General features: G+C 54.0%; 2 long non-coding RNA genes across 10 annotated transcripts in view; both read right to left on the bottom strand.

Annotated features, from left to right (window-relative positions):
• The window catches only part of LOC128087703 (uncharacterized), a 126179-nt gene extending 105891 nt beyond the window's left edge, over positions 1-20288 (bottom strand). The window contains exons 1-5 of one of the 9 annotated variants that reach the window (XR_008209945.1): positions 9447-9904; positions 7676-9269; positions 5912-7498; positions 4144-5734; positions 2046-2198 (exon numbers count right to left, since the gene is read on the bottom strand). This is a non-coding gene — a long non-coding RNA (uncharacterized LOC128087703). Of the gene's footprint in view, positions 1-1083; positions 2199-2842; positions 3967-4143; positions 5735-5911; positions 7499-7675; positions 9270-9446; positions 9905-10931; positions 11365-12355; positions 12569-20085 lie in introns of those variants that run through there. The other 8 variants (XR_008209950.1, XR_008209948.1, XR_008209949.1 and 5 more) reach the window with 8 other exon arrangements.
• LOC128087704 (uncharacterized) lies at positions 216-1074 on the bottom strand. The gene is made up of 2 exons (XR_008209952.1): positions 617-1074; positions 216-439 (listed from the first exon to the last, which is right to left on the bottom strand). It is a non-coding gene; the product is annotated as an uncharacterized LOC128087704 (long non-coding RNA).
• Positions 20289-22286: the final 1998 nt, after the last annotated feature.

Raw genomic sequence — 22286 nt, 5'->3', positions numbered from 1 at the left:
TGCCATGACACGTAAGGAAAACTTGGAATGTCACCACTACTCACCACTACACGCCAAAGACAGCCGACCAAAATCCTCCGTAAAGATAAAAGGATTTTACTTATGGGTAGAGAAAAGAAACAAATGGCAGAAGAGCAATTCAACAAGAAAACGCTTTATGCTGAGGCAGACCTTAATACCAAAATACAGTGCAGGAAAGAAACGGAAACAGGATATCCATTGCAACAACAACATACAAATAAAATTTATTCTCAAAGGTCTCTAGTGGGAACTGGGAAGTAACAACAGCAATACACACATTTCAACTGTGGCTTCAAAAGACAAGTTAATACAAAGAGATTGACAATAAAAAGAATCTCCTTCATGGTCGCTCCTGCCTCCCGTGTCCCCACACCGCTTCTTCTTCTTCCTCCTCCTCCTCCTCCTCCTGCAGCAGCTCCTGAAACATCAGCGAGGACACCATTAGACCTGCACAGCAACAAGCCCCCCACCGGAAGGGAAAAGGAAACCCAACAGCACAAAAGAACCCGGCACGCCCCCACCAGGCCAAGGAAGGCCTAGCATCCCCCCTCCCCAGTTCATCCCAGCAAAAACTACCTTGAGCAGCTTTTCTCACCTCACTGGCGCACGGCGCGCTTCCAGCCGGTGCTGCGGGGGATCACAGAGGCGGGCAGACTGGGCAAATGGAGCTGGGCACACAACAAGCAGCGGCCAAAGAGTCATCTTCCCTGATTACAGGGGACCCCCGCCACTGCATCCATTGCAAAGGGCCTGGGATTGCGAGGCACTGGCGCTCCCCGCCTTACAGGGCAGCCCCCATCCCTACCGGCCGCGGGAGGCTCCTTCTCTCCCACTCAGGGGGCACCTTGACCCGCACCCCGCTAACGGGGCGGTCACCCCACACAGGCTGCCAGCTGAGCACAAGCGCTCGCGCACCCAGACCCTGATTACAGGCGGGTGGACAACACCCCTGGAGCCACAGAGCTCGGTTTCCCCCCCAGCGGCGGGAGCGACTCTCAGCTGCCAGGCAGCGGGGCAACACGGCCAAATGCCGCGCTCGGGGTCCCAGCCCTGATTCCTGGTCCCAGGGAGGGCGCAAGCCCAACCCCGCATCTCGCGGCCCCGTGCCTCTGAAAGGCCGGGGCCACATGCCCGCCTGACTACAGGGGGTCTCTCTCAACGCAGCTCACCAAGCACACAGCGGGGGCACGCACAGCCCTGCCTACAGGACGGTACCCCCACACCCCACCCTCACCAAGAAGCCCCGCGGAGCACGAGGCTCCCGCCAACGCCTGAGCTACAGGCTGGCCCGCCCGGCAGCAGCACAACATCACCAAGCTCTCGTCTTTGGGAACCCGGGGAGCAACCTCGACCCACTCAGCGGGGAGGTCACCCCACACACAAAACCAGCACCTCAACCTGCACCCTCTGACGGGACAGGGAGGGGTCAATCCCACCAGCTGGATGGCTAGAGCAGCCGGCTGCAATGCTGCAGCCTCCCCACACCTGATTACAGGCAGGGCGGGCCGCTCGCGGGACAGAGGCCTCCGCAGCTTAGGACACACGCCCCGACTACGGGGCTGTCACACCGCCAGCGGAGCAGGCGCCCACTCAAGGACAGCCAAGAGCCTGGGAACTCTCTCTAGCCTGCACGGAGGCCGCAGACCTCAACGTGCCAAGGGGCTTCCCAGCTAAAGCCAAAGCCGGCCAGATGCCGTGACGCGCACCCCGAGTACGGGGCCGTCGCATTTACGGGCCACCACCAGGCAACGATGCCGAGGGGCCGGAGGAGGAAGAGGGACGGGCAAACGGCACTACCCTGCTTACAGGGCGGCCTCGGGGTCCGGCGAGCTCCATTTCCCACTCAGGTGCGGAGAGGTGGCTCTCGCCCTCCGTTACAGGGGGCCACGCTCCCCAGGCAGCCTAAGGAGCAGCAAGGCAAAAGCCCAACTACAGCAAAAGCAAAGACCCGAGCCCTGCTTACAGGGAGGTCGCCCAGCACAAAGCCGGCCTAGGCACCGGCAACGCTCAAACTCTCATGTGACTGCAGCCCCTCTATAATGGAAAACCTGCTTTGCCCAGCCTGCCTCTCTCCTTCCCCCCCGCGTCGGCACGCTTCGGCATCCTCTTCTTGCTCGCTCCTGCCTCCCGTGTTCCCACGCCGCTTCTTCTTCCTCCTCCTCCTCCTGCAGCAGCTCCTGAAACATCAGCGAGGACACCATTAGACCTGCACAGCAACAAGCCCCCCACCGGAAGGGAAAAGGAAACCCAACAGCACAAAAGAACCCGGCACGCCCCCACCAGGCCAAGGAAGGCCTAGCATCCCCCCTCCCCAGTTCATCCCAGCAAAAACTACCTTGAGCAGCTTTTCTCACCTCACTGGCGCACGGCGCGCTTCCAGCCGGTGCTGCGGGGGATCACAGAGGCGGGCAGACTGGGCAAATGGAGCTGGGCACACAACAAGCAGCGGCCAAAGAGTCATCTTCCCTGATTACAGGGGACCCCCGCCACTGCATCCATTGCAAAGGGCCTGGGATTGCGAGGCACTGGCGCTCCCCGCCTTACAGGGCAGCCCCCATCCCTACCGGCCGCGGGAGGCTCCTTCTCTCCCACTCAGGGGGCACCTTGACCCGCACCCCGCTAACGGGGCGGTCACCCCACACAGGCTGCCAGCTGAGCACAAGCGCTCGCGCACCCAGACCCTGATTACAGGCGGGTGGACAACACCCCTGGAGCCACAGAGCTCGGTTTCCCCCCCAGCGGCGGGAGCGACTCTCAGCTGCCAGGCAGCGGGGCAACACGGCCAAATGCCGCGCTCGGGGTCCCAGCCCTGATTCCTGGTCCCAGGGAGGGCGCAAGCCCAACCCCGCATCTCGCGGCCCCGTGCCTCTGAAAGGCCGGGGCCACATGCCCGCCTGACTACAGGGGGTCTCTCTCAACGCAGCTCACCAAGCACACAGCGGGGGCACGCACAGCCCTGCCTACAGGACGGTACCCCCACACCCCACCCTCACCAAGAAGCCCCGCGGAGCACGAGGCTCCCGCCAACGCCTGAGCTACAGGCTGGCCCGCCCGGCAGCAGCACAACATCACCAAGCTCTCGTCTTTGGGAACCCGGGGAGCAACCTCGACCCACCCAGCGGGGAGGTCACCCCACACACAAAACCAGCACCTCAACCTGCACCCTCTGACGGGACAGGGAGGGGTCAATCCCACCAGCTGGATGGCTAGAGCAGCCGGCTGCAATGCTGCAGCCTCCCCACACCTGATTACAGGCAGGGCGGGCCGCTCGCGGGACAGAGGCCTCCGCAGCTTAGGACACACGCCCCGACTACGGGGCTGTCACACCGCCAGCGGAGCAGGCGCCCACTCAAGGACAGCCAAGAGCCTGGGAACTCTCTCTAGCCTGCACGGAGGCCGCAGACCTCAACGTGCCAAGGGGCTTCCCAGCTAAAGCCAAAGCCGGCCAGATGCCGTGACGCGCACCCCGAGTACGGGGCCGTCGCATTTACGGGCCACCACCAGGCAACGATGCCGAGGGGCCGGAGGAGGAAGAGGGACGGGCAAACGGCACTACCCTGCTTACAGGGCGGCCTCGGGGTCCGGCGAGCTCCATTTCCCACTCAGGTGCGGAGAGGTGGCTCTCGCCCTCCGTTACAGGGGGCCACGCTCCCCAGGCAGCCTAAGGAGCAGCAAGGCAAAAGCCCAACTACAGCAAAAGCAAAGACCCGAGCCCTGCTTACAGGGAGGTCGCCCAGCACAAAGCCGGCCTAGGCACCGGCAACGCTCAAACTCTCATGTGACTGCAGCCCCTCTATAATGGAAAACCTGCTTTGCCCAGCCTGCCTCTCTCCTTCCCCCCCGCGTCGGCACGCTTCGGCATCCTCTTCTTGCTCGCTCCTGCCTCCCGTGTTCCCACGCCGCTTCTTCTTCTTCCTCCTCCTCCTCCTCCTCCTGCAGCAGCTCCTGAAACATCAGCGAGGACACCATTAGACCTGCACAGCAACAAGCCCCCCACCGGAAGGGAAAAGGAAACCCAACAGCACAAAAGAACCCGGCACGCCCCCACCAGGCCAAGGAAGGCCTAGCATCCCCCCTCCCCAGTTCATCCCAGCAAAAACTACCTTGAGCAGCTTTTCTCACCTCACTGGCGCACGGCGCGCTTCCAGCCGGTGCTGCGGGGGATCACAGAGGCGGGCAGACTGGGCAAATGGAGCTGGGCACACAACAAGCAGCGGCCAAAGAGTCATCTTCCCTGATTACAGGGGACCCCCGCCACTGCATCCATTGCAAAGGGCCTGGGATTGCGAGGCACTGGCGCTCCCCGCCTTACAGGGCAGCCCCCATCCCTACCGGCCGCGGGAGGCTCCTTCTCTCCCACTCAGGGGGCACCTTGACCCGCACCCCGCTAACGGGGCGGTCACCCCACACAGGCTGCCAGCTGAGCACAAGCGCTCGCGCACCCAGACCCTGATTACAGGCGGGTGGACAACACCCCTGGAGCCACAGAGCTCGGTTTCCCCCCCAGCGGCGGGAGCGACTCTCAGCTGCCAGGCAGCGGGGCAACACGGCCAAATGCCGCGCTCGGGGTCCCAGCCCTGATTCCTGGTCCCAGGGAGGGCGCAAGCCCAACCCCGCATCTCGCGGCCCCGTGCCTCTGAAAGGCCGGGGCCACATGCCCGCCTGACTACAGGGGGTCTCTCTCAACGCAGCTCACCAAGCACACAGCGGGGGCACGCACAGCCCTGCCTACAGGACGGTACCCCCACACCCCACCCTCACCAAGAAGCCCCGCGGAGCACGAGGCTCCCGCCAACGCCTGAGCTACAGGCTGGCCCGCCCGGCAGCAGCACAACATCACCAAGCTCTCGTCTTTGGGAACCCGGGGAGCAACCTCGACCCACCCAGCGGGGAGGTCACCCCACACACAAAACCAGCACCTCAACCTGCACCCTCTGACGGGACAGGGAGGGGTCAATCCCACCAGCTGGATGGCTAGAGCAGCCGGCTGCAATGCTGCAGCCTCCCCACACCTGATTACAGGCAGGGCGGGCCGCTCGCGGGACAGAGGCCTCCGCAGCTTAGGACACACGCCCCGACTACGGGGCTGTCACACCGCCAGCGGAGCAGGCGCCCACTCAAGGACAGCCAAGAGCCTGGGAACTCTCTCTAGCCTGCACGGAGGCCGCAGACCTCAACGTGCCAAGGGGCTTCCCAGCTAAAGCCAAAGCCGGCCAGATGCCGTGACGCGCACCCCGAGTACGGGGCCGTCGCATTTACGGGCCACCACCAGGCAACGATGCCGAGGGGCCGGAGGAGGAAGAGGGACGGGCAAACGGCACTACCCTGCTTACAGGGCGGCCTCGGGGTCCGGCGAGCTCCATTTCCCACTCAGGTGCGGAGAGGTGGCTCTCGCCCTCCGTTACAGGGGGCCACGCTCCCCAGGCAGCCTAAGGAGCAGCAAGGCAAAAGCCCAACTACAGCAAAAGCAAAGACCCGAGCCCTGCTTACAGGGAGGTCGCCCAGCACAAAGCCGGCCTAGGCACCGGCAACGCTCAAACTCTCATGTGACTGCAGCCCCTCTATAATGGAAAACCTGCTTTGCCCAGCCTGCCTCTCTCCTTCCCCCCCGCGTCGGCACGCTTCGGCATCCTCTTCTTGCTCGCTCCTGCCTCCCGTGTTCCCACGCCGCTTCTTCTTCTTCCTCCTCCTCCTCCTCCTCCTGCAGCAGCTCCTGAAACATCAGCGAGGACACCATTAGACCTGCACAGCAACAAGCCCCCCACCGGAAGGGAAAAGGAAACCCAACAGCACAAAAGAACCCGGCACGCCCCCACCAGGCCAAGGAAGGCCTAGCATCCCCCCTCCCCAGTTCATCCCAGCAAAAACTACCTTGAGCAGCTTTTCTCACCTCACTGGCGCACGGCGCGCTTCCAGCCGGTGCTGCGGGGGATCACAGAGGCGGGCAGACTGGGCAAATGGAGCTGGGCACACAACAAGCAGCGGCCAAAGAGTCATCTTCCCTGATTACAGGGGACCCCCGCCACTGCATCCATTGCAAAGGGCCTGGGATTGCGAGGCACTGGCGCTCCCCGCCTTACAGGGCAGCCCCCATCCCTACCGGCCGCGGGAGGCTCCTTCTCTCCCACTCAGGGGGCACCTTGACCCGCACCCCGCTAACGGGGCGGTCACCCCACACAGGCTGCCAGCTGAGCACAAGCGCTCGCGCACCCAGACCTGATTACAGGCGGGTGGACAACACCCCTGGAGCCACAGAGCTCGGTTTCCCCCCCAGCGGCGGGAGCGACTCTCAGCTGCCAGGCAGCGGGGCAACACGGCCAAATGCCGCGCTCGGGGTCCCAGCCCTGATTCCTGGTCCCAGGGAGGGCGCAAGCCCAACCCCGCATCTCGCGGCCCCGTGCCTCTGAAAGGCCGGGGCCACATGCCCGCCTGACTACAGGGGGTCTCTCTCAACGCAGCTCACCAAGCACACAGCGGGGGCACGCACAGCCCTGCCTACAGGACGGTACCCCCACACCCCACCCTCACCAAGAAGCCCCGCGGAGCACGAGGCTCCCGCCAACGCCTGAGCTACAGGCTGGCCCGCCCGGCAGCAGCACAACATCACCAAGCTCTCGTCTTTGGGAACCCGGGGAGCAACCTCGACCCACCCAGCGGGGAGGTCACCCCACACACAAAACCAGCACCTCAACCTGCACCCTCTGACGGGACAGGGAGGGGTCAATCCCACCAGCTGGATGGCTAGAGCAGCCGGCTGCAATGCTGCAGCCTCCCCACACCTGATTACAGGCAGGGCGGGCCGCTCGCGGGACAGAGGCCTCCGCAGCTTAGGACACACGCCCCGACTACGGGGCTGTCACACCGCCAGCGGAGCAGGCGCCCACTCAAGGACAGCCAAGAGCCTGGGAACTCTCTCTAGCCTGCACGGAGGCCGCAGACCTCAACGTGCCAAGGGGCTTCCCAGCTAAAGCCAATTGCCAGATGCCGTGACGCGCACCCCGAGTACGGGGCCGTCGCATTTACGGGCCACCACCAGGCAACGATGCCGAGGGGCCGGAGGAGGAAGAGGGACGGGCAAACGGCACTACCCTGCTTACAGGGCGGCCTCGGGGTCCGGCGAGCTCCATTTCCCACTCAGGTGCGGAGAGGTGGCTCTCGCCCTCCGTTACAGGGGGCCACGCTCCCCAGGCAGCCTAAGGAGCAGCAAGGCAAAAGCCCAACTACAGCAAAAGCAAAGACCCGAGCCCTGCTTACAGGGAGGTCGCCCAGCACAAAGCCGGCCTAGGCACCGGCAACGCTCAAACTCTCATGTGACTGCAGCCCCTCTATAATGGAAAACCTGCTTTGCCCAGCCTGCCTCTCTCCTTCCCCCCCGCGTCGGCACGCTTCGGCATCCTCTTCTTGCTCGCTCCTGCCTCCCGTGTTCCCACGCCGCTTCTTCTTCTTCCTCCTCCTCCTCCTCCTCCTGCAGCAGCTCCTGAAACATCAGCGAGGACACCATTAGACCTGCACAGCAACAAGCCCCCCACCGGAAGGGAAAAGGAAACCCAACAGCACAAAAGAACCCGGCACGCCCCCACCAGGCCAAGGAAGGCCTAGCATCCCCCCTCCCCAGTTCATCCCAGCAAAAACTACCTTGAGCAGCTTTTCTCACCTCACTGGCGCACGGCGCGCTTCCAGCCGGTGCTGCGGGGGATCACAGAGGCGGGCAGACTGGGCAAATGGAGCTGGGCACACAACAAGCAGCGGCCAAAGAGTCATCTTCCCTGATTACAGGGGACCCCCGCCACTGCATCCATTGCAAAGGGCCTGGGATTGCGAGGCACTGGCGCTCCCCGCCTTACAGGGCAGCCCCCATCCCTACCGGCCGCGGGAGGCTCCTTCTCTCCCACTCAGGGGGCACCTTGACCCGCACCCCGCTAACGGGGCGGTCACCCCACACAGGCTGCCAGCTGAGCACAAGCGCTCGCGCACCCAGACCCTGATTACAGGCGGGTGGACAACACCCCTGGAGCCACAGAGCTCGGTTTCCCCCCCAGCGGCGGGAGCGACTCTCAGCTGCCAGGCAGCGGGGCAACACGGCCAAATGCCGCGCTCGGGGTCCCAGCCCTGATTCCTGGTCCCAGGGAGGGCGCAAGCCCAACCCCGCATCTCGCGGCCCCGTGCCTCTGAAAGGCCGGGGCCACATGCCCGCCTGACTACAGGGGGTCTCTCTCAACGCAGCTCACCAAGCACACAGCGGGGGCACGCACAGCCCTGCCTACAGGACGGTACCCCCACACCCCACCCTCACCAAGAAGCCCCGCGGAGCACGAGGCTCCCGCCAACGCCTGAGCTACAGGCTGGCCCGCCCGGCAGCAGCACAACATCACCAAGCTCTCGTCTTTGGGAACCCGGGGAGCAACCTCGACCCACCCAGCGGGGAGGTCACCCCACACACAAAACCAGCACCTCAACCTGCACCCTCTGACGGGACAGGGAGGGGTCAATCCCACCAGCTGGATGGCTAGAGCAGCCGGCTGCAATGCTGCAGCCTCCCCACACCTGATTACAGGCAGGGCGGGCCGCTCGCGGGACAGAGGCCTCCGCAGCTTAGGACACACGCCCCGACTACGGGGCTGTCACACCGCCAGCGGAGCAGGCGCCCACTCAAGGACAGCCAAGAGCCTGGGAACTCTCTCTAGCCTGCACGGAGGCCGCAGACCTCAACGTGCCAAGGGGCTTCCCAGCTAAAGCCAAAGCCGGCCAGATGCCGTGACGCGCACCCCGAGTACGGGGCCGTCGCATTTACGGGCCACCACCAGGCAACGATGCCGAGGGGCCGGAGGAGGAAGAGGGACGGGCAAACGGCACTACCCTGCTTACAGGGCGGCCTCGGGGTCCGGCGAGCTCCATTTCCCACTCAGGTGCGGAGAGGTGGCTCTCGCCCTCCGTTACAGGGGGCCACGCTCCCCAGGCAGCCTAAGGAGCAGCAAGGCAAAAGCCCAACTACAGCAAAAGCAAAGACCCGAGCCCTGCTTACAGGGAGGTCGCCCAGCACAAAGCCGGCCTAGGCACCGGCAACGCTCAAACTCTCATGTGACTGCAGCCCCTCTATAATGGAAAACCTGCTTTGCCCAGCCTGCCTCTCTCCTTCCCCCCCGCGTCGGCACGCTTCGGCATCCTCTTCTTGCTCGCTCCTGCCTCCCGTGTTCCCACGCCGCTTCTTCTTCTTCCTCCTCCTCCTCCTCCTCCTCCTGCAGCAGCTCCTGAAACATCAGCGAGGACACCATTAGACCTGCACAGCAACAAGCCCCCCACCGGAAGGGAAAAGGAAACCCAACAGCACAAAAGAACCCGGCACGCCCCCACCAGGCCAAGGAAGGCCTAGCATCCCCCCTCCCCAGTTCATCCCAGCAAAAACTACCTTGAGCAGCTTTTCTCACCTCACTGGCGCACGGCGCGCTTCCAGCCGGTGCTGCGGGGGATCACAGAGGCGGGCAGACTGGGCAAATGGAGCTGGGCACACAACAAGCAGCGGCCAAAGAGTCATCTTCCCTGATTACAGGGGACCCCCGCCACTGCATCCATTGCAAAGGGCCTGGGATTGCGAGGCACTGGCGCTCCCCGCCTTACAGGGCAGCCCCCATCCCTACCGGCCGCGGGAGGCTCCTTCTCTCCCACTCAGGGGGCACCTTGACCCGCACCCCGCTAACGGGGCGGTCACCCCACACAGGCTGCCAGCTGAGCACAAGCGCTCGCGCACCCAGACCCTGATTACAGGCGGGTGGACAACACCCCTGGAGCCACAGAGCTCGGTTTCCCCCCCAGCGGCGGGAGCGACTCTCAGCTGCCAGGCAGCGGGGCAACACGGCCAAATGCCGCGCTCGGGGTCCCAGCCCTGATTCCTGGTCCCAGGGAGGGCGCAAGCCCAACCCCGCATCTCGCGGCCCCGTGCCTCTGAAAGGCCGGGGCCACATGCCCGCCTGACTACAGGGGGTCTCTCTCAACGCAGCTCACCAAGCACACAGCGGGGGCACGCACAGCCCTGCCTACAGGACGGTACCCCCACACCCCACCCTCACCAAGAAGCCCCGCGGAGCACGAGGCTCCCGCCAACGCCTGAGCTACAGGCTGGCCCGCCCGGCAGCAGCACAACATCACCAAGCTCTCGTCTTTGGGAACCCGGGGAGCAACCTCGACCCACCCAGCGGGGAGGTCACCCCACACACAAAACCAGCACCTCAACCTGCACCCTCTGACGGGACAGGGAGGGGTCAATCCCACCAGCTGGATGGCTAGAGCAGCCGGCTGCAATGCTGCAGCCTCCCCACACCTGATTACAGGCAGGGCGGGCCGCTCGCGGGACAGAGGCCTCCGCAGCTTAGGACACACGCCCCGACTACGGGGCTGTCACACCGCCAGCGGAGCAGGCGCCCACTCAAGGACAGCCAAGAGCCTGGGAACTCTCTCTAGCCTGCACGGAGGCCGCAGACCTCAACGTGCCAAGGGGCTTCCCAGCTAAAGCCAATTGCCAGATGCCGTGACACGCACCCCACTAAAGGACTGGCCCAAGCCCTGGCTACAGGGCGGCCTCAGCCACACAGCTACCACGTGGCTCTGATCTATGCTAAGTAATTTAGAGGAAGACAGGACACTCGCTGCGCTCGCGGGACTGAGAGGGAACACCCCTTGTGTGGCATGCACCAAAGTCCTCCATTCCCCCCTGGGAAGTCGAAGCTAGGCTGCAGCCATTTTTGTGGGAGCCTAAAGGGAAAGCTCACTCACTCCGTCACACCACAGACACAAACATGGAAAGGAAGGGGAACACACGCACACAGATGCGACTTTCCAGAAGGGAGGGACAACACAGCACAGCCAAACCCTGGGAATAAACCCACAACCGCGGGCAACAGACAAGAGCCTGCAACCTGTCCCTAGCCTGCACGGAGGCCGCAGACCTCAACGTGCCAAGGGGCTTCCCAGCTAAAGCCAAAGCCGGCCAGATGCCGTGACGCGCACCCCGAGTACGGGGCCGTCGCATTTACGGGCCACCACCAGGCAACGATGCCGAGGGGCCGGAGGAGGAAGAGGGACGGGCAAACGGCACTACCCTGCTTACAGGGCGGCCTCGGGGTCCGGCGAGCTCCATTTCCCACTCAGGTGCGGAGAGGTGGCTCTCGCCCTCCGTTACAGGGGGCCACGCTCCCCAGGCAGCCTAAGGAGCAGCAAGGCAAAAGCCCAACTACAGCAAAAGCAAAGACCCGAGCCCTGCTTACAGGGAGGTCGCCCAGCACAAAGCCGGCCTAGGCACCGGCAACGCTCAAACTCTCATGTGACTGCAGCCCCTCTATAATGGAAAACCTGCTTTGCCCAGCCTGCCTCTCTCCTTCCCCCCCGCGTTGGCATCCTCTTCTTGCTCGCTTCTGCCTCCTGCGTCCCCACACTGCTTCTTGCAAAAATAACAGTTTTCATTATAGTAATTGTTCTCCATAAAGTTAACCACTGTACCATCTTGCACTTCCGTATTGTCAGCGTGGCCCACCGATTAGGGAGGTTTTTTTGCCTTGTTTTACTCCCCTCACCTGCAACATTTCAGATTGCAGCTCCTATAAATTCTTTTCATTTCTCATTCTCCTGTTCGTAGCAATAATGGGCCGTGAAGTTACAAGGGACATTTACAATTTGTAACATCTATTGCCATGGATTGTCTTTTAGAAGAATACAATATTTCACATTGAAGCCTTTATTTTTCTGAGCATCCACCTGTTCCTCTTATAGAGCTTCTTTAACACACTTCCATTTTTAAACAGCACAATGATACTTTATGTCTCCCCCCTTTTCATCAGCAGTGCCACTCTCGCGTCCTCCCCCATTCCCACCACCTCGTTCGTGAGAAGAGAAACAAAACCGCTTGTTTCAGCACTGCGATAGCAGTTGCTATTGCTTTATTGTTGCTGCTCGCCGTTGCCTCGGAGCGTCTTCTTGCACGTGGCAGCTCGCCCCGCTTGTCGCGCCTCCTCTGGTAGCGCGCTCAGAGCTCCCTGCTCTCGCAGCCCGCTCGGAGGCCCCGGCTCCGCCCGCCCGCCATCGGAGCCCAGCAGGCGACTCCAGCCCCGGCTCCTTCCTCCCGCCACCGGAGCGCAACTAGCAGCTCCAACCCCGGTTCGGCCCGGCCGCCATCGGGGCCTGCGACTTCGACTGCCATCCGCCGGAGCCCGCGCGCAGCGGCAGCAGCAGAGGCCCGTGCCCCGCCCCGCCCAACCCACCTCGACCCGGTCCCAGCCTCGCCGCACCCCCGCGCCGGCCCCGCTACGCCTTGCCTCGGATCCGCCGCACCCCGGCCCCGCCGCACCTCGGCTCTGGAGACCGCTTGCTGTCGCTGTCGCTGCTACCGCCGGCGTCTTTCCGTCACAGCACCCCAGTGCTCTTCACAACGCTATGGACAACGTCTCACTCACCTGCCCGCGCGCGCACCTTTTATAGCTGTCCCTTCAGCCCGCCAGCCAATAGGAGCGCTGGGCGCCGCTGTCGCTTCCCGCGCTTTTCTTCCCGCCGTTCTCTCTCCAAGCCCCTGGATGTTCCCGCCCTTTCTTCCTCACGGAGGCCGGGCCGGGGTCATCTGGAGGTCACGGCCGGGGTCACCTGTCGGTCACGGCCCGCTCACAGGTGTTGCCATCCATCCCCTCAGGGCTGAGCCGCGGCTCAGGTGATCTCAGCTCACAGCCCCAGAGCCTGGCAGAGCTGTGGGGAACTCCGTGCTTTCATTTCAGGGTTTCTTTTAACAGTGATACACATATGAGGTATTCCTTCCTGAGTTAAGATGCCCACAAACATAATTAAAAAATGTATTCATATCTTTTAAGGAATTCTTCCCAGTGACGTCTCCCATCTCTGCCCCTACTGCAAAAATCCCTCAGAAATGCCATTGCTAAGGGAAAAGAAATGCCATTACTAAGGGAAAAGGGTGAAACAAGCTGGCAGCTGGTGTATGAAGGGTATCATTGATTTGTCAACTCAGGATGCTCCTGTTTTGTACAGCTGCTTGTATTTTATAACTCACTTACACACCGTGGTTGGAAACGCTCACCTAAAGGCTTTGTGCTGCAGAGTTTGCCCAATTCCTTTCCTTCTGTGCTCAGCTACGTTGTTGCTCATTGCAGCAATGGCACAAACTACGACTATGGAAGAGACAAATCGGTGGATACAGAATAACTGCTGCTCCCCCCTAAGCCAAAACAGAATGTAGCAGCAGCAGCAATGACTCAGCCGTGAGTAAGAGGTTCCCTCCAGGGAATCTTTTCCTGGCATGTAAGCCAGGCAAATGGAGCACCCTGAAGGAGAAAGGCACCCAGGACCTGAGCGAACTGGCTGTGGTACAGATGGTGTACAGCACCAGTGTCCAGCCTGCTGGTTTGCTTCGGCTGCACTGAGTGAAGACCAATAGTCCTGGGCCACCTATATTTGCTCCAAAAGCAATGCCTCCTATTTATTTTCGTGGAAACGGGTAAAATGAGCACAGTCATTTGAATTTGCTCTGATAGAGCAAATCCTCAGCTGCAAAGCAACTGTTCTCCAATATAGCCATCACCATTAGCTATGCATTTTTGCCTGCAATAAGCATGAGACTGCATGCTGTGCTCTCCAAAATCTGTGCCAGCACAGGTGACCCACAGTCACAGACATCACTGCTCAAGTACACTGCACACTGCCCCTCTGTGCTCACACCCACAAGCATTCTGCAAACACCTGGTGGCTGCCATTTTCTCCACACAGAGGAATTCAGCGACACACCTTTGCTTCATACAGACTTCCTGGATGTCAGGTGCCATTCTGTCAGAGTGCTTTTCTGCTGCCATCTGTCACATGGCAACAGACAGACTATTCCTGGTGCCATTAAATCCATTTGATCAGTGTGAACAGGGTGTGTTTTTCCTCATCTACTTCATTTCATATCCAATTGAAAACATTCACAGAAATTCTGCATAGCCTGAGACAAGAGTGTATATACATAACAGCCAAACATTACTTTGTGTTTGTGAAATAAGTTGTAAAGGAAGGCTTGCAACAGACAGCATTTGACTAGAGCAACATCACTGTGTATTTCCTCTATCCATAAATTCAAATAGAAGTTGTCTATCTCCAGCTCACGAGGCCACACCAAACAAGGCCACCTATTCTGTATTTCAAACCAGTTGTAGATAAAGGCAGTTTTCAGAGGCTTTTTTTCTTAGAACTTGAAGAAAGGCCTGGATTGCAAACAAGATCATTTATGTGACTCCTGTCTCATTGTCTCAAAAAAGAGAATAAAGCATCTGTAGCTGCAAAGCTGAGAAATGTCTGTGTTATTCCATTTCTTAACATAGAAGAAAATCAGCACTAATGGATTTAAGAATTAAAATGAAAATGAAATGCGATTTTTAAACAGTAATTTAAGTTCTAATTGTGAGAGAAACACCACACATTCTAAGACTTGTGCTTCATTGTAATACGCTGCTGTCATTCCAGGCTAATAATTGCTAGTCACTTAGCTAATTATGATGAATGATGAATATCATCAGGTGTTCAAGAGGTCATGTCTAACTAGAATGAAAGTCAGAGCAAATACTTGGTCTGAGAGTCAGCCATCTTGAAGTGCAAATATCTTGATGAGTGCTTGTAAGATACTACTCTGTAAGTTATTATTCTGTTAACTTCTGTGTCTCAAAGTTTGCTGGGAACACCGATGGACTTGTTCAAGTCCAGACAAGTCCCGAGCAAGGACGGTGAAAACCTTTGTTTTAAGGAGACAGATGGACAAGTCCAGGCAAGCCCTAGGCAGAGGTTGTGAAATCCTTTGTCTGGGGGAACGCAGATGGGCAAGGCCAGGGGCAACGAGAGCGAGATGAACTGCAGCTAAATAGCTGTGAAGTGGTCCTTTGTGTGGACCTATCTCAGGATGATGGGCCATCTTAGAGGGTACTCAATGACTCTTGCTCGAAGCCCATCCTTGTCACGTAGGCAGGAGAACAAGGAGGATAAAAAGGGGAACTGAAAACCACGAGAGTGGAGAGAGAGAGGAATTCCTGAAGATAGAGGGATTCCCGAAGATTGAGGTGATTCCTGCATACTGTTGAATTCTCCTGAGCCTGCTGCCTGACCGCTGTTGCTACTTCAAGAATTGGCTCCTCGACTTCCTCGTCTACCTGCCTGCTGCCCAGTGCCGGCCACGCTGCTGCTCCCCGTCTTCTGCTGCGTTCTGCCCGGGACCTTCAAACACCGTGCAACGGGACCGCTGCTGGATCCTGCTGGTGACTATCCCCGCTTTACGCAACTCCTGCTTCTTTTCCATCTTTTCTATTGCACTCCTTCCCTTCCCCGTCTCCCTTCCCGTCTTAGTAATAAATTGGATGGAACAACATATGAACCGTTGTTTCTTAATCTCACACCGGGTATACAGAACCTCATCTCCCTCCTATAAATTGGAGCGAGACAGTGCTTAATTTAAATTAACTTTCTAGGTACTTTCAGTTCTTTTCCCAGAGTCACCTTGGAGATGTGTTGGATCAGGTCAATAAATTGAAAGAATTGACAAATAGTCATCAAATAGCAGATGAAGGTGCAGAAATCTGTTCTAATCGTAGTAACTTGTGCCCCAATGAAGGGATTTATACAGAGGGCAGAGTGGAAAACTTCAATCTTTTCACTATTACCACTTCTTCTGCAGTAAAGGCTGGAGATTTCATGGGTTGCTCTGTATGCAGGAAATCTCTCTTAGCACTCTCAGATCTCACAGGTGGATGGACAAATGAACAGGGAGGCAGCCCTACCTATAGCAGAGGGTTGGAACTGGATGGGTTTTCTTTCCATCTGACCTCTTCAGGAGAAGGCAGTGAGTTAATCTTTTCATCCTAGGCCAGTAGCCTACCTGTTAATTTATTTCAGCATTCCAAAATTAAATAGTTTCTACACCACTTCTATTAGTTAAATTTTACATTCTTACTGGAGTACTATATGTACCAGAACCTCAATTATCTCTCATCCCAGGATTACCGAGACCAGGAATAGAACATGAACCCCAGTTTGAGCATGGATGCCTGATGAACACAAATCTGTAGGCAGCACCCAAAGTAAAACTGCTTTTAGGATGTGATTTTCATGGGAGATGCAAATCAACTCTACAACAACAACCTAATGAGTTGGAAGTGTATTTTAAACTTTGTCGTCTTTTCCATCTCCTTTAATTTTTTAATATTTCCATCTCACTCATGTCAAAGGTAGTAGTGCATGATATTTTCATTGTCTTCCATTCAGTAAATTTTTATTGAGCTCTGGAAACTGCTGTGTCCAATAACTGCTTTGCCTGCCCTTTTGTCCTCTCAGGTGCATTACCCAGTTTTGCACATGAATACATAAAAAAGTACATAATCCACCTTGCTTTCTATGAACTAGCATGTATATTAGACTATTAGATAATATTCAACTCTCCAGTCCTAACACGCTTTAGAATAAAATCAATTTTAAAAGCCTCAGTTATGGGAAGAAAACAATCTTTATTAAAAACTAGCTACCCTTCAGACAAGGGAACAAAACCTCCTGCACTACATCAGTACTGAGAAATGCTAGATTTATTTAGTTACTTGAGAGAAAAAAAGAGGTTACTTAAAATTACCTAGAGTATAAGTTTAAGGCACAGATGTTTTAAGTACTTATGAAATCCCACAGCAGAGCTGGGCAGCAATAGCAGCAGGTCCCACTGGTGGTCCTGTAATTACCAGGTGTTAGCTCAGAAACAAGCCAGGTGTGTGGTCAATCCATACAGCAGCACAGAGACAAGGCTGGGCATTAGGACTCCACAATGGGCACAGGCTGGGTGGGTGGGGGTTCGCCCCAGGCAAGGGCAGGAGCAATGAAGGCTGATGGCTCCCCCAGTACCCAAACATAGACTAACAAAAACACCTGCACCTTCCACTGACAGTCCTGCAACTCAGCAGCCCTTAAAGAAGATGCTTGGCTATGGTCATGAGAATAGGAAAGTGTAATGTTATGTCATTTTGTGCTTACCCTTCCCCTTTCTCCCAACACATGCTCTGCCCAGTGCCTCTGCTGGCTCCGAAGTCTGGTCACTTCTTTTTTTTATGCCTTTTTGGCAGGACTGATTATTTACTTTCTGATTACAAGTTCCTTTTAAAAATAGCTATTTCAATATTGTGCCTCTGTTTAGTAATCAGTTCAACGTAGTAAATAGGTTAAGGAAGCTTTCAGTAGCATTGATATTGCCTTCAAAGAAAACAAAGCGCATAGTACGTTTACTTACCAGATTATATTAATGAGCTATGGTGCTTTTCTTGTTCCATCACAGGACTCAGTATAACAAAGGGAAGGTATTCCCAGCCTACACTGTGGCAGTAATACAAAGCTTAACATCACAAAAATGGACATTTATTCCTTGGCAGAATCTTAAGATCCAGAACAGCTGAATCTGGACAGTGAGGTATTTCCCCAAGAGAGGGCAATAACCTTCCTGGCTTCATGGTATGGACCCTTGCATCATCTCGGGCTGCTGAGCTGGTACAGATGCCAACTGCTCAGCCTATCAAGACAAGTAAATTACACACCATGAAAAGCAATCAACTCACATGCATCTCAAATCTTGTAACGTAATTAGGGCCAATTTTTCTGAAACTGTTTCTTCATTACACAACTTTTAAGAGAAGTGCCCTAAACAGCTCCAGTAAGAGGAACTCCCTTGAATTATAGGCAGTGTTACCTCCTCAGTTTGCATTCGGAGAGGCTGAGAAATCATCCAGCATTTCTACTAAGAGATGGATTCTTGGGGAAGAGTTCTGCAAGGGTTACCCTGTGGAATAGCAGCCAAGTAACAAGGATTCTGATTGAGAATCCTGATCCAAGAAATTGACTCAATTTGATTAAGTCCAAATAGCTTTATCTAAATCTAGATCAGGTGGTGGTGTTTATCTAGATGTAGGTGTGGGAAACACACAGAAAAGAAAGGCATTAAATCACCTCAGTCAAGCATGTATAAAAAAAAAAAATAAAAAAAAAAAGCGTGTTTTTCTACTAAAGATTCTTAAATAATTTTTGGAAGCGTTGTGGTTGTCTTTAATAATTGAGAATAATTTCACTTTCGTTCTTAACGCGCCAATCTGCATTGGAGCCTCATGCTGAGAACACCATTTATATGTGGAAAACTGCTTGCTCTCAGACAACTGATCTCTAACAGCTGTAACTGAAATTCTGCAATAGGCCTTTAATCCTTGCAGCACTGAAGTACCAGTTACTTGTGTAAGTTCCCATTCATAAAACTACGTCCCGGTTTCAGCCGAAACAGAGTTAACCTTCTTCGTAGCTGGTAATGGTGCTGGGCTTTGGAACTAGGATGAGAATGATGCTGATAACACAACAATGTGTTAGCTGCTGCTGAGCAGTGCTTACAGTAAATCAGAGACTTCTCAGCTTTTCATACTGCTAGAAAGGAAGCTATTCTGAACAGTGAAACTGGGGGGAGCTGGCTGGGGGCTGCTGCTGCTGCTCAGAAACTGGCTAGACATTACTTGCTTTTTTGTATATTCTTTTATCACTGTTATTTTCCCTTCCTTTCCTGTCCTACAAAACCATCCTTATCTCAGCCTCAGGTGCAGTGAGCTAACAACTGTGTGGCTCTTGGCTGCCTGTTGTGTTAAACCACAACAACCTCAGCTGAGTGTTCAAGAAAAACTTTTTGCATTCAGCACCTACCTCAGGCTCATTTTACACACTTGTATTTTTTTTTTTCCGCCCAACTCAGGCACATTTCACTAGTTTATCTGCATGATAAATCTTAAGGACAAACACTGATGCAGAGTTCTGTGTGAGCAGGAATTTTTTATTACATTTAAGAGGCTTATTCTGTTCTTCTTTTATTTCCAAAGGATAAACGGAGTTTAATCTCAGTGTGAGAGCAGAAATGTGTTTGCTTCCTTTCAGATCATTGGGACAGCAGAAACAGTAACACATCTATCTCTCCACCTAGTGGAAAACATGCAAGACATTTCTAGCTGCACTAGAGAAGCCTCTGGCTCCATCAGAACTGACACCTGTGGCAAGAACACAGGCATTTAAAAACTCCTCCAGGCAAAGCAGAAGTTTCTCTTGTAGCTGCATCCTTAAAACTACACAGATTTACATCTAGCCATAGGTAGCACTATGAGGCAATGAATGCTCTAAATTGGGATTCCTACCAAAAAAATGTAAAGGTTTACATGGCATGTGAAGGGGAGGACATTTTATAAGCAGAGGTCAGTGCGACTGCATCACAAGGATAACTGATAAGAAAAATTAAATAGATAACTCTCCAAGTAGAACAAAAATCACCACAGTTTAAAATATTCACTTGAATTCCAGATCAGTGAAACAATGTTTAAAACTGGGCATGGTCCACTTGTTACATTTTCTATTAAGAACATTTTCTAAGGTAAATATTCATTTCCATAATGAAATATTTGAAAATGGAAGTCGAATTGACTGAACGTCACCCTGAAACCATGTTAATCTCCCCCTCTATTTCTTCAGTACAGAATATTCTGAGATCAAGTTGACAACTTTCAGCACACTAATGAAAAGTAACCAGACAAAAACCAGAAACTGCAAATTTTGCACAGAATGCTGATATTTTGTCTTCATGTTCATAGATAATGCAGAGTGACTTCTATACCTCCTTTGTCTAAATTTGCTGCAAGATTCGTACAGATGCTGCAGCTGTATCTAAAAAGTACATACATACTGAGAGGTCAACCTGAGAAAGTATATGGAAAGGCTACAAAGCTGCTTTTTCCAGAAAAAAAAATAATTTCTTTTTTCATTACTATTTTTCCACACACAGTAAAGATAGCTGGCTGTTGACACAGACCACACCAGTACTACAAGGTATCAGCACATAAAACACACAACAGACTCTAAATACGCTTCCCAATGCCTATTTTAACACTACAATGTGATAGAAAGTACAGTGATAATAGCAAGGTAGCAAAGTCCCTAGCTACAACAAATGAGAACAAGCCCAAATGCTGCGGCCAGGGACACAGAAATGGAAGAAAGATTGCTTACCTTTAGAAGGCCTCAGATACACACAGACATCTATGGAGACACTCTTGCCTTCACCGTCATAGAATGTCCCAAGTTGGAAGAGATCCATGAGGATCACTGAGTCCAACTGCTGCCTCCCTACAGAACCACTCAAAAATCAGACAGTAAATCTGTGAGCAGTGCCCAGACGCTCCTTGAATTCCAGCACTTGGGGTTGGACCACTGCCCTGGGCAGCCTGTTCCATGCCTACCACCCTCTGCTGAAGAACCTTTCCCAGCACCCAGTCTGACCCTCCTCTGTCACCAGAGAGCAGAAATCAGTGCCTGCTCTTCTATTCCCCCTCATGAGGAAGCCCTAGGCCACAATGAGGTCTTTCCTCAGCCTCCTCTTCTTCATGCTGAACAAACCAGGGGACCCTCTATGGCACTCAAAATTGAACACAGTGCTTGAGCTGAGGCCATGCTAGTGAAGTGCAGAGTGGAACAGTCACTTCCCTCAACTAGCTGGCAGTGCTATGCCCAAGATATGACTGCCTTCCTGGCTACCAGGGCACACTGCTGGCTTATTTTCAATTTGCTGTTGACCAGGCCCCCCGGATCTCTTTCAGCAGGGCTGTTCTCCGGCATCTTATCCTGCAGTCTGCATGCATAACAAGGATTGCCCCTTCCCAGGCGCAGAATCAGGCACTTGCTCTTCTTCAACTTCATGCAAATGGTGATTGCCCAGCTCTCTATTTTGTCTACATCTCTCTGCTACGCCTCCCCATCCTTGTCATCAGCTCCTCCCAATTTCGTATTGTCAGCAAACTTGCTCAAAACAGCTCCTAGCCCTACATCTATAGGATCATAGAATGGCTTAGGTTGGAGGGGCCCTTACATATCATCTCATTCCAACACTCTAAACACCAAAGTAATTTACGAAAATGTAAATGCTTCATAAAACTCATGTATATATGTATTTTTTTTGCATATAATTATTTTATTTAAAGGTTTTGGAACTAAACAGTAATATTTTTTTTCCTACCTGCTCTGTATCTCTTTAAGAAACTTGAAATTTTCAGTCCTCTGCATGTATTCAAAAAGACTAAAATAACTCTTCGGAGAGATTGTTAGGATCCAAATTAAAAGCCTAATTGGTGCCTATCTTTCACAACTAATTATTTCTTCAAGCTATGTCACTACAAGATAACCATAATTAGATCTTAGATGTAAGATATTAAAATTTAGTGTGAAAACTACTCCAACCTTACTGCTTATCTATGTGAAAACATCAGTCTTCCCAAATAAAAACCACTTGGTTTAAGAAAAAACAAATTTTTTTAAATTATCTATACTTAGCATCTAGAACACGCAACTACCAAGCTGGTTTTAAGTATCTCACAATTTAACTCCAGTTTAAATTCATTCATGGTGGACAATCTATTACCTGATTTAGTGTGTGCACAATTATGTTTTCTCGCTCCAAAACCTTACTGATCCTTCTCAGTAGTGTTTTAACATGGCAATCCAAAACAACGCCAACTTTTTTTACATGGCTCTACATTTCCTAAGTCTCCATCTCAACCTTATTCTATATGAAATGAGATATCCAGAAACTGTAGAACTCAGAAAATTCTCAGTTATGAAATATGAACTTCTTCATGTTTTGGAAGCATTAGAACCCTAAGAACACTTTTCTAGTTTTGTCTGCCAGAATCCAGCAATTCTCTGACAAAATTTAGATAGCATTTAACAATATAATCAGTGCTAAAACGTTAGCCAGACACAGGTCAAGATCTATTTCTCCTTCATCTTCCTGGCATTGTTTTTGTTTGTTTTTCCCCAGATATTGTAACCACTTTGATTTATTTAACAATAATGACATTATTTATAGTGTTTTAGGAGAAAGGGCAATAACATCAGCACGAATTACTGCATACCAAAGTTTCATGGAACGATTTAGGTGTATCAGGCCTGCAATTCAGTATTCGTCTATGCCTTAGCAAATAAATTAATATACCTGTGCATTATCTTACACTGCTTCTCCTACTGTTACTTCACAGTTGTTGAGAACAATTAAGAAAAGTGAAAATATGGAATATTAGCAGATGCGTAGCTTCCAACTGCTGTTTCACTCTACTTTCCAGGTTTAGCTTTTGTCATTAACTTTTTCCAATCGTTTTCACATCATCTCTGTATCTGCGAACTCTTGAAGTCAGGAACTTAACAGTGTGAAAAAGGCA

Source organism: Tympanuchus pallidicinctus, unplaced genomic scaffold, assembly GCF_026119805.1.
Source record: "Tympanuchus pallidicinctus isolate F22 unplaced genomic scaffold, pur_lepc_1.0 scaffold31, whole genome shotgun sequence".
NCBI lineage: Eukaryota > Metazoa > Chordata > Aves > Galliformes > Phasianidae > Tympanuchus > Tympanuchus pallidicinctus.
The sequence above is the reverse complement of the archived record's forward strand: the minus strand, read 5'-3'. Positions and strand labels throughout refer to the sequence as shown.